Source organism: Triturus cristatus, chromosome 4_2 (assembly GCF_964204655.1).
Source record: "Triturus cristatus chromosome 4_2, aTriCri1.1, whole genome shotgun sequence".
Classification (NCBI taxonomy): Eukaryota; Metazoa; Chordata; class Amphibia; order Caudata; family Salamandridae; genus Triturus; species Triturus cristatus.
The window spans coordinates 797,159,698-797,177,337 of NC_140586.1; positions in this window are offsets into that span (position 1 = coordinate 797,159,698).

Sequence of the window (17,640 nt, forward strand, 5' to 3'; positions counted from 1 at the left end):
CTTTTCTTCTGGCTTCCTTAAAATGGCACGGCTTTAACCCTAAATTCATATCTTATATTTCTTTGATATATTCTATGCCCAAAGCGTCTGTTCTCGTTAATGGTCAACTCACTTCCCCATTCACACTTCAACGGGGTGTTCGTCAGGGCTGTCCCTTATCACCTCTTCTATTTATTTTAGCGCTTGAACCTTTCCTTACCTCCATACGCAGTAATCCATTCATCTCTGGCTTCCCGTACGGTAAACGTCATCTTAAATTGTCTGCATATGCTGACGATATTCTTTTATTTATTTCTGACCCGCCTACCTCAGTCCCCGCATTACTAAACGAATTTCAGCAATTCTCCTTGGTCTCCGGTTACAAAATAAACTCGGACAAAACAGAGATTCTTCCTTTAACCACACTTTGTCTCCCCCACTTTTTCACGGCTACTGGCTTCGCTTGGAATTCTACAAAAATTAAATATCTCGGCGTTCTTTTTTCTAGCTCTATATCCTCCTCCATTCAACTCAACATGAATGCAGTCATATCTAGGATAGACTCATTACTCACCTCTTGGAATCCACTATTTCTTTCCTGGTGGGGCCGTCTTGACTCCATCAGAATGATGATTGCCCCCATTTTGATCTATTTATTATCCATGCTCCCACTTCGTATCCCAAACTCCTATTTCCGCCGCATTGACTCTACGTTGTCCAAATTTCTTTGGAAGCAGAAAAAAGCCCGCATATCGCTTTCCAACTTACGTAAATCTAAACTTAATGGTGGTACCAACTTTCCAGACTTTCGCCTCTATCACAAGTCCTTTTCCCTTCGACAGGCTTCCCGCTGGTTATCTCAGGAACCCTCCCCTTTTTCTCCCCTCTGGCTTTCTGTTGAACAGGAACTACTGCTTCCGTACTCTTTCCAAGAAGTAATTCGTTTTACCTCTAAAGCCCCATGCCTTAATCCCCTTTTATTCAAGCATACTTCTTCTCTTCTGCGCCCTTTAGTTTCACCTTCCTCAGTAACGCAGGAATCCTTCCTACTATTGCCTATATGGTACAATTCACTTCTATTAATTAACAACCGACCTATTGCATGGCCCTCATGGAGAGCGAAAGGTATCATTTGGATACGTCATCTTTTTGATGGGTCATCCCCTTGCTCATTTCCTGCATTTCGGTCTCAATTCCACTGCCCTCCTTCTTTTGCAAAGAAATTCCCCATCCTTATGGAAACCATTCTAGATCGTTATTACTCTCTCCCCTCTGAAGACCTACCTGCCTCATCTTCCTCTCTACTCACTGTCCTTTCTACAACTCCTAAAGCTTCCATCATTTACCGATACTTTTCAGCCCCCAATCCAGTTCGTCTCAAATCAAAATTAGAACTGTCCTGGGAGACAGACTTACTTTCTTCATGGCCGACTTCTCTCTGGGACAAAATATGGGCTCGGTCCTTGAAGATTTCCCGTACTGCTTCTCTCACTCAATCCTTATTTTTCTTTTACCACAGACTTTACCTTTCTCCTTTTTCTATCTCCCGCTTTCAACCTGATGCTGTATCTAACTGTTGGACCTGTAATGCCCCTTCTGCGGATCTTTTCCACCTCTTCTTCTTCTGCCCTTCAACTCGTATTTTCTGGTCTCAGATATTCTCTCGCCTTTCTCGCATTTTCAACCTCTCTATTCAATTTTCTCCTCCTTTAGTATTTCTTGGTAGCCTTTCAGAGGATTTAGTCCTCCCCCCACATTCTCGCGGTCTTTTTGATCTTATGCTGGCTCTGGCATTACAACATATTGTCTCTAATTGGAAATCTCTGAACAAATTGTCTCTCAATTGTTGGTGGAATCTTGTATGTCACTCACACAGACTTGATGTTGCTTTTGCCTCCTCCTGTAAACCCTCCCGAAATGTTGAATTTTACTGGCTACCTCTCACTCTATACCTTGATCAATCCGCCAAAAAGTGTTACTCTCCACTATCTTCAGATAATTTCAAGCCCCCCTGAACTCATGTACTCTTGCCTGCAGTTTTTCATGATATTTTTCAGTCTCAATATTGTTATTATTTAGCTTTATATTGACCTTCTTCATATTTATTTTTCATTCATGCAATTATTCATATGATGCCTTTTACTGTACTTTTTGATTGCCATTGACTGTATTTCCTATTATTGCTTACCCATCCTCTAAGATCAATACCATGTTTTTGTTTTCTTCTCTCCTCCCTTCCCCCCCCTCCTTCCCTCCCCACCATTTAAAATGCTTTGTCTTTCACTGTGATATTGGCTGATTCTACTTTCTTTGTCCCATCTCATACCTTTGTTCTCATATTGGCTGATGTCACCTTATTGTATTACTTATTTTTCTCTAATAAAGCTTTCAAACATAAAAAAAATAAATTATGAGCACACAACCAGTATGGACCCTGACTGGTTATAGATTCAGAAAGACACATGTTCTAAGAAACCTCTTCCAAGTTAAGTAGGCAACTGTAGGGGATTTAGAAACCTGTTTGAAGTCTGGAAAGAGTCATGCAAGTTGTAAAATCTACAGCCATACATCTTCATAAACGGACACTGCCATAGACCTAAGGAAAATCTTTCTGCCTATGTTTCACTCTTCTTTGAGGGTCTTACAATGATGGAAATCTTCTTGCAATTGTTTCTGGGGGTGACGGGCATAAAGAGGGTCAGTTGTACTGAAGTATAAAAATAGTGATGGATAGAATGCAGTCCACACACATACTGCCAACTCAGATTAGACCCTGCCATATGCAAAACAGAACAAAGAGTTAGAATGTTACCCTGAGTGGCTGACAGTGGTTAAACTTATTGCAAGCATTCTTCTCATCTAATTTTTTGTGTTTGACGTTAAATAGGTCAGGCATCCAGAGTTTACAAGATCAAAGGAGGTATGAAGGATAACAGTAGCTTCAGGTGATGTTCGATATAGTAATACCCACTTGAGCTGTGACTGTGAATGTGACATAACTTTTGGGAAAGATAATTTTGAGATAGAGCAGATGGGCAAGGCATGTGAGAGCCATTCATGTTTAACACAAGAGAGCATAGCATAATTAAACAAGGTGGGGCAGAAACAACACAAACAATGTGGATGCCTGAGAAACTAAGAGGCATGATGGTACAAGGAGCCCAGCATCCCCACCAATTATCATACCTTTAAAAGCCCCCAAGAAGTTTGATGTTGTTCGGGGCTCCTATCATCCTGGTGGAGGCTTGCAGTGCATCAAGGTTGCCAAGCCACAATACATTTTTTAACTGAGTTAAACATTCTATTGCACATACACTAACTTTGATGGCTAGTGTACACTGGACACTGTGAACTATTTTTTGTAAATGTGTTGCATTGCACTAATCTGTGGGAGATGCATCTGGTAAATATTGGGGCTGTGCTAGCCTCTGCTCTTTAGTCTTAATCCTGCATATCAGGAAAGGGTTCTTAGTTGGTTACCTAAATCTCTTGTTGCATTTGTATGGCTTTTGGAATGTGGAAATCAGAAAGACAAATTTCATGTACGATTAGCCAGTGTTATAATAGTTGTGCAGACATGTGGTTTTTGGATATTTTACAAGGTCCTCCGTGTAACCCAACTATTGCTTTTATTAATCTTGTTTTGAAAAAAAAAGAAAATAATACATTGCATTAATTAAAAAATTTAACTTTAGCTAATTTAGGATTTCGTAGGATTCATACTTAGTTGTGTTGGTGATGTCTGCTGCCAAAGTTCTGTATCACATGGACAAACTGGTATTTTGTGCCTCAACAAAATAATGTTTGAATGTATTTTCACATGCAAGACAACAACTTTGTCTGCAAAAGTAATCCTTTTGACCCTGTTCACCCTCATGATTTGCTTAGTACTGGTGGTAACTGACCCTGTGCCCTGGGCTTTGCTTACCAGACCCAGGGCCACTGCTCAATTGCAAAGGTATATGATTGTTAGGTATAATTAAAATTGGCAATGACAGGCCCCTGTAAGTTCCCAGTATATAACAAGGGAAGGGAGATTCAAAACTACCTATAAGTCCCTAGTATATGATATGGCAGGGAGGTTTAGCCGCCCGGTAGATTTCCTGCACTGGAGTGTGCACTACTATGTTGCCTGCTGCTATTGTAAAGGCAGCCCTGCTTTGCAGGCAGTTTTAAAAATAAATTATATGCAAATTCGACATTGAAATTTAATGTACTTACAAAGCAGTAGTCTACTTTTGTTTTTTTACAAATAAGTCACCTGGAGGTCTCCTCTAGTTGCAGCAGGTGTAATGTGCCATGTAACTATAAGTAGGTAAATTATAAAAGATGTGCAATTAGCCCCAGTGAGGGAAAAACTGCCAAATTCATTTTTCCACATTGTAGGTAATTAGCTCCATAGGCTAACATTAGAATATTTTATTTAAGTATAAATATTGCTAGAAAGGAGCTAAAATATATAATTCAAGGACTTTCAATGATGGTTATGATAAATCCAACAACCTGTCACTGTTAGATGTATAATATCTATCACAGAAAAGAAGCTATTAAACTTTATTTTTCTGTAATCCAAAATCGAGCCTTCCAGCTGCTCTTTCCTGATTGGCTAGCCTCTATCCAGGCTGAGACATGCTGTCTTAATGATGTGTGACGTTGCCCGCTAGGGAGATGATGGGTTTTCTGTGGGAGAACTGAAACTGCAGAAGACAGGAGGGAGGAGGGGTGTCAAACTGGTCTTCAAAGGGAGAATGACACTTTTGATAGCACAGGCTCACCTACCCCCATCCTGCCACCCTAGCCACACATGAGCCATGGTGATTGATTAAGAACAGGAATGGAAGGGAAGTGTTAGGTAATCTTAGCCACACCAGTGGGTTGGCTTACCCAGCTCTAACCTCCATTGAGAGAATTCGTCCATGTTGGATTTTGAGGAAAGCGGGCTTTATGCGACAAGAATATGCCACACTTTGGAGGAGTGGTCAGGCACCTGGGCACCCTGCATCCCATTGGTCAAGGGTGCCCCCCTGCTTGACGCCCAGAAACACAGCATAAATACTGAAGAGTTGCTAAGCAACTCAGATCTGCTGCCTGAAACTACAACGAGAAGAAGGACTGCCCTCCTGGGACCCTGACCTGCTACCCACGGGATTGCACTCTGAAGGACTGAACCTGCAGGGCACTGGGAACTACAGCCCTAAAGACTTTGCCTTGCTTCAAGAAGGGTTAAGGAGTGGATTTGATGCATTCTACAGGTTAACAGAGACCAACTGTATCATTGCCACCAAGAAGTCCCATCCTGGAGTGCATCCAGTGGACATTTATGGATTTGGCCTGGTGAATTGTGGGAATTGTAGTCCCAACATTCCAAGGACCGTCTCAGAAATTCTAGACCCCTGGATTGGTGTTATGGACACATTGAACCCTTAAGGAGACCTTCAAAAAGACGATCCACAAGTTTGGTGAAGTTTGGGAGCTTTTCGGTAAAAAGCTCCATAAGGTGACCGACTCTGCGTCGAGAGTCAAGCCGGCTACCTTCAACCGTGATCCGGCTTGGAATGCAGGTTCATCCTTCTGAAAGATCTGGAGCTCCAAACTTCCAGGATTTGACCTGGCTTCGTAGAAAACCAAGCCGACAATGCTGAGAGAAAAACCTCCAGAAAAACAACTATATACAAAGGTAGAATTTTGACTAAGGCCCCCTGCTTAGTGTATCCAACCAGGGCTCCATCACGGTCGGCCTCAAACTTTGACTTTGTCCTGGTAAAGCACAACTAGATGTCCCAATTTGGTGCAATAGGTTTTAAGCACTTTATAGTGTTTATTCTTTGAAAATTCATATTTCCGGTTCCCTACAGTGGATTTTGGGCGTTTTGGTGTCTATTTGTGCCTAAAAATATATCCTATTTTTATGAATTGGAGATGGATTTTTATTGTTTGTTGTGTCTTACTTATTTAATGTATTGGTATTTTTAAATCTTTTACACATCTGTCCCCTATGTTAGGACTGCCTGCTCTTTGCCCACTATCAAGGTTTGAGCAAGGGAATAGCTTATTAATACCTTGACTGACCCTTTTATTGTGTTTGTGGCCTTATTACTAGTGGTAAGTCACTACTTGCCGCTACTAATAATCTATTTTCCAACATATGGGGTTCAGCGGTTAGGAAACATACTTATGTTTAAATTACACAATACAGTAAATTAAGTTAAGAACTTTAAAAATCCAATAAATTCACTTAGAACAAAACTTTGATTTTTTAATTTTTGCCATTTGGACGAAACTGATTTTTAATCAATATTTTTGATGTTTCTAAATTTGTTCTATTCCTGATTGATAAAGTTTTTGTGACCCAAAACTAGGGATACAACGGAACTAGATCAGGCTAACTTGAACAAACACACAGTGCCTGCGCTTAGAGTTCAGTGTAGGTTCAGGGGGATATCTGCTCCCAATAAGATTAGGAAGGCAGAGTTGAGTAGATCCCTTAAGGCCTGGGCACAGACTATTGAAGAGAATGAAGTGTAGGGTGACTCCTTCAACACCCTCAAAGAGGATAATGATGGTGATAACGCCTCAATTGCTTCCAGGACTAGGTTCATACTTCCAGCTAATGGGCAGACGGGAGACTCCCCCACAAAGGACCCAGATAGGGCCCTTTGATGGCAAGAGCTGGAGCCTCAGTTAGCTTCCATAGCTGAGAAGATGTGGGCAAGGGAGGAAGAGAGAAGAAATGTTGGCAGCAATAATGATGAAGACGAGATGTCCCGAGGTGGTGGATTTGACCCTACATTTCCCATTGGAATAGTTCCCAAGTACCAGGAGGGGGATGACATAGACAAATGGCTGGCAACATTTGAAAGGGCCCTTAGGATGAGATAGGTCCACTCAAAATACCAGGGTTCACTCCTGTGGGATTTGATTCTAGTAGCTGGGAAGGCTAGGGCCCTGTGCCTACAGGGGAATGATGCAGAATCCTACCCACACATGAGGAAATATCTAGTACAGAAATTTAGTCTGACCCCAGAAGGTAAACACACAGTCATGGGCGGACTTTGTGGACATCTCAGTGAAGGCACTAGAAAGCTGAATGGCAGGTAACAAAGTGAGTAGTTATGAGGGGTTGTACAACTTAATTTTTAAAGTGTGCATCCTGACTCACTGTGTACAAGAGAAGTTATGCCATTACCTAGAGAACTCTAAGCTGATCTGCCCCAGAGAGCTGGGGGAGATTGCTGATGAGTGGTTGAGAACCTGGGTTTCCAATCAGCACCAGGGGGTGATCAGAGGAAGGGAGGACAGCCCCCCAGGGGAAAGCCCAAGGGAAAGAAGGTCATAACAGAAAGAGTCGTCACACGACCCACAAAAACTTGCTCAAGGAGGGTGGCCATGAGCCAAGGCAATTTTAAGGGGAGGGGCTATCAGGGAAAGCCTAGTAGGTTCTTTGATCCCTAAAAGGTGGGGAAGTGCTATGACTGTAATCCACCAAAGCACAAGAAAGGAGATGCTGGCTACTCAAAGAAGCCCCTCACTATTGGGCAGACCCAGGAGATTGCTATTGTAGGTGTGGGGGTGGAGATTGTCCCAGAGTTGGGGAAGGGTTTGACAGAGGTAACCTTAGTATTCTTGGATGGGATAGATATTAGAACTCTGGTCGGCTTGCCTCCCAGCATGGAGAGGTACAGGCAAAGCTCTAAAATCAATGGAGGGCGGATCATGCTTGTTGAGTATCACTAGGTAACCTATGCAGACAGCAGAGCCAAACTCCATCCCATGGCAATGGCGATTTCGGAATGGGGAGGTGTGACAGGCCCCAAGAAGGTAGTTGTGTCTCCTGCACTCTCTGTAGAGTGTCTACTGGGAAATTACTTTGAAGCGTATGACTGGTCAGGGGTGGAGAGAATGGTCCATGAAAGGATGCTGGACCTCCCTGAGTGGGTATGTGTTGTGACCAGTTCATAGACTATCCAGAAGGGAAATGCTGGACACTTGGACCGCTGGAACAATGGGCCAAAAATCCAATTGCAAGTGAAAGGGGAATGGGTCTGGTGAGTCAGCCCAGGGGCCTCCAGAGGTGCAGCAAGAATCTGGCCATGAGAGTGAGGATCTTGTCATGTTGTTTCCTAAAGTCAATAAGAACTTGGGGGGCAGATTTACAAGCCCCCTGCACCACCACTACGTCACATTTCGTGACGTTCTGGTGGCGCAGGGGGCTCCTCCATATTTACAAGGAGAGGAAAAGCCACCCTGCGTGACTTTTCCTCTCCTCGTAAATATGGCCCCTTCACACGCAGCACTGTGCGTGGAAGGGGCGTTCCATGGGTGTTGCTGTGGGTGTTCCCATGAAACACCCATGGAACAAGACACATCTCCAGATTTACGAGAAATCGTAAATCTAGAGATGCGTGTGAATGGTACGCCAGGTGGCGTAGCGAGGCGCAACGAGGAGACATGTTTTCATTTCTCCTCGTTTTTTCCTCTTTCAATGCGTGTTGCATTCTACAGCACGCATTGAAAGAGGAAAAAGCCTCTTGTGATTGTTTTTGTGCAGGAAGATGTCCCTTCCTGCACAAAAACAATATCCCCATGACGGAGGCATCCTTGCACTATGGTGCCTGCGCCGGCGCATTGCTGCAGTTTGTGCGTCAGAAAACACAGAGATGCGACATATTCTTGTAAATATGTCGCATCTCTGTGCTTTCCAAACTAACGCAGCACGGCGCAGCAAAATGACTTGCTGCACCGTGCTGCGTTACTTTGTTGTAAATCTGCCCCTGTGTGTTTGTGGATGACAAAAACTTAGGATGGTGCCAGACTGACTCCATGCACCCCCATCGGAGATGTTGTCCCTTGGACCAGCTAGCTCACAGTGCCACCGTTAGCCCCCTTAAATCTGAACAAGAAGGGAGCATTTCTGGCAACCACTGAACATGACAAATCTGTTCCCTCAGGAACCGTGGTGACGGACCACAAACTTTCGCTCAGTCACTCATGCTTTCTTTGGCTCAGAAAAATATACAACGAATACATGAAGGAGCGTTTTCAATATTTACTGAGTGATTCTTATATAGACTATATGGGCTGCAATGATTAATGGACAGAAAAAGATAAACGTTATAACAATCTAGCACATGCCTACTATGCTAACCCTAACCAATGTGTCTAGGGTGTGTGAATGTATGGTTTGCCAAGAAAACCCCCGTATGGACGATCTAACCCCTTTGACTGGTGGGTAAGACTGTATGACCCCGTCATGGTCACAAACTGGACACCCCTCACGGAGATGTCAGTCAGCTGTTAGGCAGAAGCTTCAAAATGTACAGATCCCTTGAGATCAGCAGAAGTGTCTCCTCTGATCATGTTAGGAAACAAAAGGCTGTATGTAGAAAATGGCATCCTTGCCTTGGGTCAAGATTATGATCAGGAAACCATTATTTGTGACATACAGATAGCGGTGTCACCATATGGATATAGTAATAAACACATTTGTATCATGTGAGAGGCCTTGCACTAATTCCAAGGCAGTGTGATAGTATTCTCACTAAGTGTTCTATGTCAGCAAGGTCAGTGTTTCTGTGAAAGCAGACCAAGTGTCACAAACGCAAAATGTGTGTCAAATGTTACTGTGGCAAAGAGAAGGCAACTTTAGGAAAAAGGACTTGTGTATAATGAAAAATGATTCTAATTCCTACCTGGCCTAACTCTGGAACATGACAATCTGACCACTGAGGAAGGGATTTCATCCCTGCAAGGTCTTTCTGATGGATACATCTGCCAGTGGATTCCTCACCTTGTGAATATCCCCTGCGCCAGCATTCCACGGAACTTTTCTTCCCCAGCATTCCACGTCGACGTGGGCGACGTCACAATACATCGGCTCCGCACGCGACTCCGTACGACGTCATCGGAGCCATAAGAAGCCCACGTCGGCGTGATGACGTCAGTTCCCTTTTTTCCGCGCCGTCGACGCGCAACGGTTTTTTCCCAGTGCTCTCTAGATACTTTGTAATCTAGTGGTGTATTTTTGTTAACATCGGTATGTCTTCGATGAGGAAGTCGGGCTTTAAGCCCTGTAGGGAGTGCGGAGGCCTGATGTCCATGACGGATCCGCATCAGAATTGTTTATGGTGTCTCTCCTCTGATCATGACGTGGATGAGTGCGGGTGCTGTAGGAGCATGAATCCTAAAGCGCTGAAGGAGAGGAAGACCAAACTCTTCATGAAGAAGATCGGTGAGGAGAAGAGAGGGAGGAAAAAGGAGAAGTCCAGGCGGGAGTCTTCGACTTCGAGGTCGTCGAAGTCGAAGAAGCACCATAAGAAGAGGAAGCATTCTTCTCGGCGTCGGTCCTCGAAGTCTAAGAGGTCGAGGTCGGCTTCGCCTCGTCGACGTCAGAGCAAGGTCTTGTCTCCTTCGCCTTCTCCTGATAAGTCTTCGAAGTCTCCCTCTCCGAAGCGGACTCCAGCTCGTTCCCCGACGCCGTCGCCGGCGCTGTCCAAGGCTTCGACTCCGGGTCGGGTGGAATCTGATGTGGAGCAGGAGCAGGAAGAGTCTGTTCCGGTGCCTGATGACTCCGCGGCTCCGGTGGAGGATTCTGAGGAGCCGACGCCGGTGGCTCCACAGGAGGATACAGGGGCAGTTCCTTATCCCCAATTCCCGGCTCCAGGTACGGATCCTTCGGGATTTCTGAATGCCATGTATGGCATTTTTCAGAGAGCATCCTTCCCATCCGGAGCACCAGCAGGTCCCGTGGGTCCGATGGCGTTTTCTCTGGAAGTGCCGCAGCAATACGCTCAGGCTCCTTTTCTGCCTTTTATGCCGATGGCGCCTTCTTGGCAGTTTCCGGCGCCGGTTGGGAATCCGGCTCGACCTCGGATGGATGGTCAATCTTCGGAGCCTTCTTTGACGCCGAGGCCGACTCCATCGACGCCGCATCCGGTGCCGCCGACTCCACCTGTAGCGCCTCCGACGCCGGTGCCTTTGGCTCCACCGACGCCGCGTACGACGTCGACGACGCCGGCTCCCCGGAATCGATCGAGGCGGGAGGCCCAAAGGGTTTTGGAGGAGGAAAGATATCGAGCTGAGGTAGAAGAAGGTGAAGTCGACTCTTCTTCGGATGAGTTTGGAGGTATAGAGGTAGCAAGTGGTTTGGATACCACCCCGGAGTGGGAGCATGCTTCTACAAGGTCTTCTCCACCACAGGAATTGGCGCCCTACCATGTTGTGATCAAGAAGGCCGCGGAGTTGTTAGATCTGCAGCTGCCCTCTGTGGAATACAAGTCCAATCTGCTTACAGAGGTGTTGCACTCCCCGACGTCGGCTTCGGAGCCTTTGTTACCTTTCAATGAGGCTCTCTTGGAACCAGTGTTGGAGGTGTGGAAGAAGCCTCTGTCAGCTCCAGCAGTTTTCAGGCAGGTGGCAAGGAGATACAGGGTTGCGCCAGGAGACCCGGATTTTTTATCCACGCATCCTTCTCCGGAGAGCCTAGTGGTGCAGGCTTCATGTTCTAAACATGCTTCGGGTGCTTTCCCCCAATCTCCTGCTGATAGGGAGTCAAAGAAAGTTGATCAGGCGGCCAAAAAGACATTCTCCTCAGGAAGTATGGCGTTGAAGTCATCAAATGCCACATGCTTGCTGGGGCGTTATGTTCATGCCCTGATGGACTCTATAAAAACTTTGGCCCCTAAGTTACCTGAGGGGGATAAGTCGTCCTTCATGGAGGTTGTGGCGGACACTCAGGCAGCTGCCAGGCAGGTGATCCAGTCTGGGCTGGATACGGCGGACTCTGTGGCGAGGATTATGGGGTCGTCCATTGCCGCAAGGAGACAAGCTTGGCTCCGTTCCTCAGGGTTTTCTGCAGATGTCCAGGCCACGCTGGTGGATCTGCCCTTTGATGGACAAAAGTTGTTTGGGGAGAAGGCAGATTCTGCTCTTCAACGTTTTAAGGACAGTAGGTTGACGGCGAAGTCCTTGGGTCTGCAGGTTCCTGCTAGAGGTTCAACTTTCCGTAAGGCTAGGGGATTCGGAAGGTCATCCTTTCGCTCCTTCCGACAGCCACAACAACAGCAGCAACAACAGCAGCAGAATCCCCTCTATCGCTCCTATAGAGGGAAGCAAAGGGGTCGGAGAGGTTCTGGTCGCAACCCCTCTTCTTCTTCCTCCTCCTCCTCTGCTCCAAATGAGGCTTCAGGGAAGCAGCCCTAGATCCCCCATCCCGGATCATGTAAGACCTGTGGGGGGTCGGGTGTCCTACTTTCTACGGGGTTGGAAATCTGTTACAACCGACCTTTGGGTTTTGAACCTCGTAGAGACTGGGTACGCCCTTCCCTTTCGGGAGTTTCCTCCCCCTTACCCTCCTTGCCAAGGTTATTGCTCGGAGGACCACCTGCTTCTCCTGCAGAAAGAAGTTCAAGCTTTGTTTCAGAAGGGCGCAATAGAGGTGGTTCCGGAGCAGGAAAGGGGTCAGGGATGCTACTCCCGGTATTTCCTGATCCCCAAGAAGGACGGCAGATTGCGTCCGATTCTGGACCTCAGAATCTTGAATTTTTACCTGAAACAGGAGAAGTTCAAGATGCTGACCCTTGCGCAGGTTCTTCAAGCGTTGCAGCAAGGAGACTGGATGGTGTCGCTCGACTTGCAGGACGCGTACTTCCATGTCCCAATCCTGAAGTCGCACAGGAAGTATCTCCGTTTTACGGTTGGGTCGCAACATTATCAATTTGCGGTCCTCCCGTTTGGTCTTACTACTGCACCTCGAGTCTTCACAAAGGTGATGGCAGTGGTGGCTGCTCATCTCAGGAGGTCGGGGATTCCGGTTTTCCCCTACCTGGACGACTGGCTTCTGAAGGCAGAGTCCCCAGAGATGGTGCAGCGTCATCTGCAGGTGACAACTCAGCTGTTATTCGACTTGGGTTTTTCGATCAATGTGCCCAAATCTCACCTGGTGCCCTCTCAACGCAACCTGTTTATAGGGGCAGTACTGGACACTACTGTGTGTCGAGCATTCCCTCCTCCTCAAAGGATTCTCGACATTCAGGAGATGGTCCCTTTATTCCACAGTGGAGCGGTTGTTCCAGTTCTGAAGGTCCTTCGCCTGCTCGGTCTGTTCGCTTCCTGCATTCTGTTGGTCAACCATGCACGCTGGCACATGAGGGCGCTCCAGTGGTGCCTCCGCAAGCAGTGGTATCAGCACAACGGGGATCTCGGGGAGTCGATCAAGATCTCCGGAGAAGCTGCAGCGGATCTGTCTTGGTGGAGCGTGGAGGGCAATCTGTCCCAAGGAAAGCCTTTCCATCTACCTCCATCGGTGGCCATAGTGATAACGGATGCCTCCACCCTAGGGTGGGGAGCTCATCTGGGGGATCTGGAGATCAAGGGTCTTTGGTCTCCAGAGGAGAGGTTGTTTCATATCAACCTTCTGGAGTTGCGGGCGATTCGTTTGGCACTCAAGGCCTTTCTCCCTTCCCTTCGCGGTCAGTCAGTTCAAGTCCTGACGGACAACACGACCGCGATGTGGTATATAAACAAACAGGGAGGAGTGGGGTCTCTTTGTCTCTGCAGAGAGGCCCTGCGTCTGTGGTCCTGGGCTCAGGACCATCAGATTTGTCTGATGGCAAATCATCTGGCCGGGGTGCTGAACGTGCGTGCGGACAGTCTCAGTCGGCAGTTCTCCGCCGACCACGAGTGGAGGCTCCATCCGGAGGTGGTTCGTCGCGTCTTTCGGACGTGGGGGACTCCTCGGGTGGACCTGTTTGCCACCCGAGAGAACGCGCACTGCCCGTCATTCTGCAGTCTCCAGTATCCGATGCAGGGGGCGTTGGGGGACGCGTTTCAGTTGAGTTGGGGCTCACGACTCCTTTACGCGTTTCCTCCCGTGCCCTTGATTCCTCGGGTTCTGAGGAAGATTCGCCAAGACCGGGCCCAAGTCATTTTGGTCGCCCCGGACTGGCCAAGAAGGGTGTGGTACACAGATCTTCTCCACCTCTCCTCGTGCCCTCCGCTCCGTCTCCCTCTGAGGGCAGACCTCCTCTCGCAGTCGGAGGGGCAGGTTCTACACCCCCACCTCCAGAGCTTACACCTTCATGCCTGGAGATTGAACGGGGCAACCTGAGTTCCTTCTCTCTCCCACCTGATGTGGTGGACGTTATTTTATCGGCCAGGCGACACTCCACCAAGTCCATATACTCCTACAGGTGGTCTAAGTTTGTAAAGTGGTGTGGAGAGAGGTCTATTGACCCTTTAAAGGCTCATCTTTCTGATGTGCTTCAGTTTGCTCTTTCCTTGGCTCAGCAGGGCTGTGCTGTGGCCACGGTCAAGGGCTACCTTTCGGCCTTATCGGCATTTCTGTGCCTTCCAGATCAACCTTCGTTGTTTAAATCTCCGGTTGTTCTGAGGTTCATCAAGGGCCTTACAAACATGTTTCCTCCTACTCCATTTGTAATGCCTCAGTGGGACCTTAATCTTGTCTTAACCTTTTTAATGGGGTCCCCTTTTGAGCCTCTTCATAATTGTCCTTTGAGGCTGTTGTCCTTTAAGGTGGTTTTTCTTGTAGCCATAACCTCGGCAAGGAGGGTGAGTGAGCTTCAAGCTCTTAGTTCCAAACCTCCTTTTCTTACCTTACATGCTGAAAGGATGGTTCTCAGGACCAGGGCTGCTTTCCTGCCAAAAGTTGTTACTCCTTTCCATTTGGGGCAGTCTATTACCCTCCCTGTTTTTTATCCACCCCCTCATCCTTCCAAAGAAGAAGAAAGACTCCATCGCCTTGACCCGAAGAGGGCTATGAGTTTTTGTTTGGACAGGACCAAGGACTTTCGTATTGATGACCAGCTTTTTATTGGCTACGTTGGTCGTTCTAAAGGTAAAGCGGTGCACAAGCGCACGCTGTCAAGATGGATTATACTGACCATCAAGATCTGCTACGCCTTGGCTGGTAAGACTCCTCCTGAGGGTATTCGTGCTCACTCTACTAGAGCTAAGTCTTCAACATCTGCTCTGGCCCGGGGTGTTCCTGTGGCAGATATTTGTATGGCCGCGACTTGGGCCTCCCTCCATACTTTCGCAAAGCATTATTGCTTGGACTCTAAGATGAGGAGGGAGGGCCACTTCGCGCGCTCTGTCTTGCAAGACTTTCTGGTATAGAAAGGTGGACACCCTCCTCCGGGAGTGGGGACTGCTGTGGGAATCTATTCACAAGGTGAGGAATCCACTGGCAGATGTATCCATCAGAAGAACAAGTTACTTACCTTCGGTAACGCTTTTTCTGGTGGATACAGTATCTGCCTGTGGATTCCTCACCAACCCACCCGCCTCCCCGTTGTCCACCTTTTGTATACCATAAAATAGGTCTTGTTTGAAATGCTTATATTTTCTCTTGTACATTTGTAGGAAATGCTTGTTTGATTAGCATTCCTTTGTTTTGTATGCTATGTATATGTATTGGTTTTTCTATATACTGTGTATACTTGGGATTGTCGTTGGTTCACCTGTTCGCCTCGAAGGCACGGAAAAAATGGGTGGAACTGACGTCATCACGCCGACGTGGGCTTCTTATGGCTCCGATGACGTCGTACGGAGTCGCGTGCGGAGCCGATGTATTGTGACGTCGCCCACGTCGACGTGGAATGCTGGGGAAGAAAAGTTCCGTGGAATGCTGGCGCAGGGGATATTCACAAGGTGAGGAATCCACAGGCAGATACTGTATCCACCAGAAAAAGCGTTACCGAAGGTAAGTAACTTGTTCGTCAGATTTCTCATAATTTACAGGAGCTGGTGGAGCCTCCAGAGAAAGGTTTTTTCAGGGACAGAGTGAGTATCCCCCCTGGCCTAACTCTGGAACATGAAAATCTGACCACTGAGGAAGGGATTCCATCCCTGCAAGGTCTGTCAGATTTCTCATAATTTACAGGAGCTGGTGGAGCCTCCAGAGAAAGGTTTTGTCAGGGACAGAGTGAGTATCCCCCCTTAAGTGCTTGAGGCCGACTGCCTCAAATCAAGAGGAGGGGAGTGGCAGTGGATTCCACATAGTCTACTGGGAGGATGGAGTTCTCTACACTGAGGCATGAAACTTCAAGGAAGGGGCCACCAGGAGGTTGGTGGTACCTCAGAAGTACAGAGAACTCATCCAGACCTTAAGTCATATTATTTCCCTCATCAGGTCATTTGAAGCCGAATAAGACTTGGAACTAGTTGGTGAACCATTTCTACTGGCCCATATGTATGAAAAGGTAAAGGAGTTCTGTATCTCCTGTCCCACCTGTCCGGGCAGTGGCAAGATAGGGAGCAAGCCAAAGGCTCCCTTGATACCACTGCCAGTGAAAGGGTTGGGGTGGACATTGTTGGTCCCCTAGAACCACCAACTGCATCAGGGAACAAGTATATCTTGGCGGTAGTGTACATGCCACCAGATACCCTGAAGCAATACCCCTCAGGACAGTCACTGCTCTTTCAGTGGCTAGGGCCCTACTTGAGTGGGTTTCCCAAAGGAGGTGGTTTCAAATATTGCCTCAAACTTTATGTCCAGCTATCTGAAGGCAACGTGGGATGATTGTTGTGATACCTACAAGTGCACCACCCCATATCATTGCCAGATGAATGGTCTGGTTGGCGGGGGACAAACTCAAGAGGAGATTGGGATATTCTCCTCCCATGCCTTCTGTTTTCCTTCAGGGAGGTCCCACAAAAAGGGTTTGTCTTTAGCCCCTTTGAGTTGTTATTTTGGCACCTTGTGAGAAGACCATTGTGCCTGGTGAGAGAGTCTTTGGAAAATCCCCTCAAGGAAGCAAAGGACAATGTTCTTGACTATGTACTAGGCCTGAAATCTCAAATGACAGAATACATGTCCAAAGCAAGCAGGAAACTGAAGGCCAGTCAGGAGTTCATGAAGCACTGGTATGGTCAGAAGGCTGCAATGCCAGAGTACACTCCATGACAGTTGGTGTCGGTGTTGGAGCTGGTAGCTCCTAGGGCCCTCCAGGATAAGTGCTTGGGCCCTATCCAATCCTGGAGAAGAAGGATGAGGTTACCAACCTGGTAGACCTGAACACCCCTAGGAAACCCCACAGGTTCATGCATGTCAACAGATTGAAACCCCACCAGGACAGGACAGACATGGCCATGTTGATGGTCACAGATGAGGGAGGAGAGTAGGAGCCTGAGCCAGTGCCAGACCTCCTCTCCGTCAAGGTGCAAGATGGGTCAGTGGAGGGAGCTTTACTCTCCCAAATTGACAGACCAGCAAACCAAAGACTGCAAGCAAGTGCTGGAGCAGTTTGTTAATCTGTTCTCTTTGAACCTAGGTATCACCACTTGGTATATCCAAAACATTGACACTGGTGACAGCCTACCTGACCAAAATAACCTGTACATGTTGCCTGACCATGTCAGAGACGGCATCAAGGCTGAGGTAGCTAAGATGCTGGAATTGGTAGGAATTGAACCCTCTGACAGTCCATGGGCCAGCCCAGTGATACTAGTGCCCAAACCAAATTGCTAAGGGGGAGCAGGGGAGAAGGAGTCAAGGTTCTGTGTGGACTACAGTGGATTGAATGCAGTCACTAAGACTGATGTTTACGCTATACCTAGGGCTGATGAATTCATTGATAGGTTAGGGGCTGCCACGTACCTGAGTACATGTGATTTGACCTCAGGCTACTGGCAGATTGCCCTCAC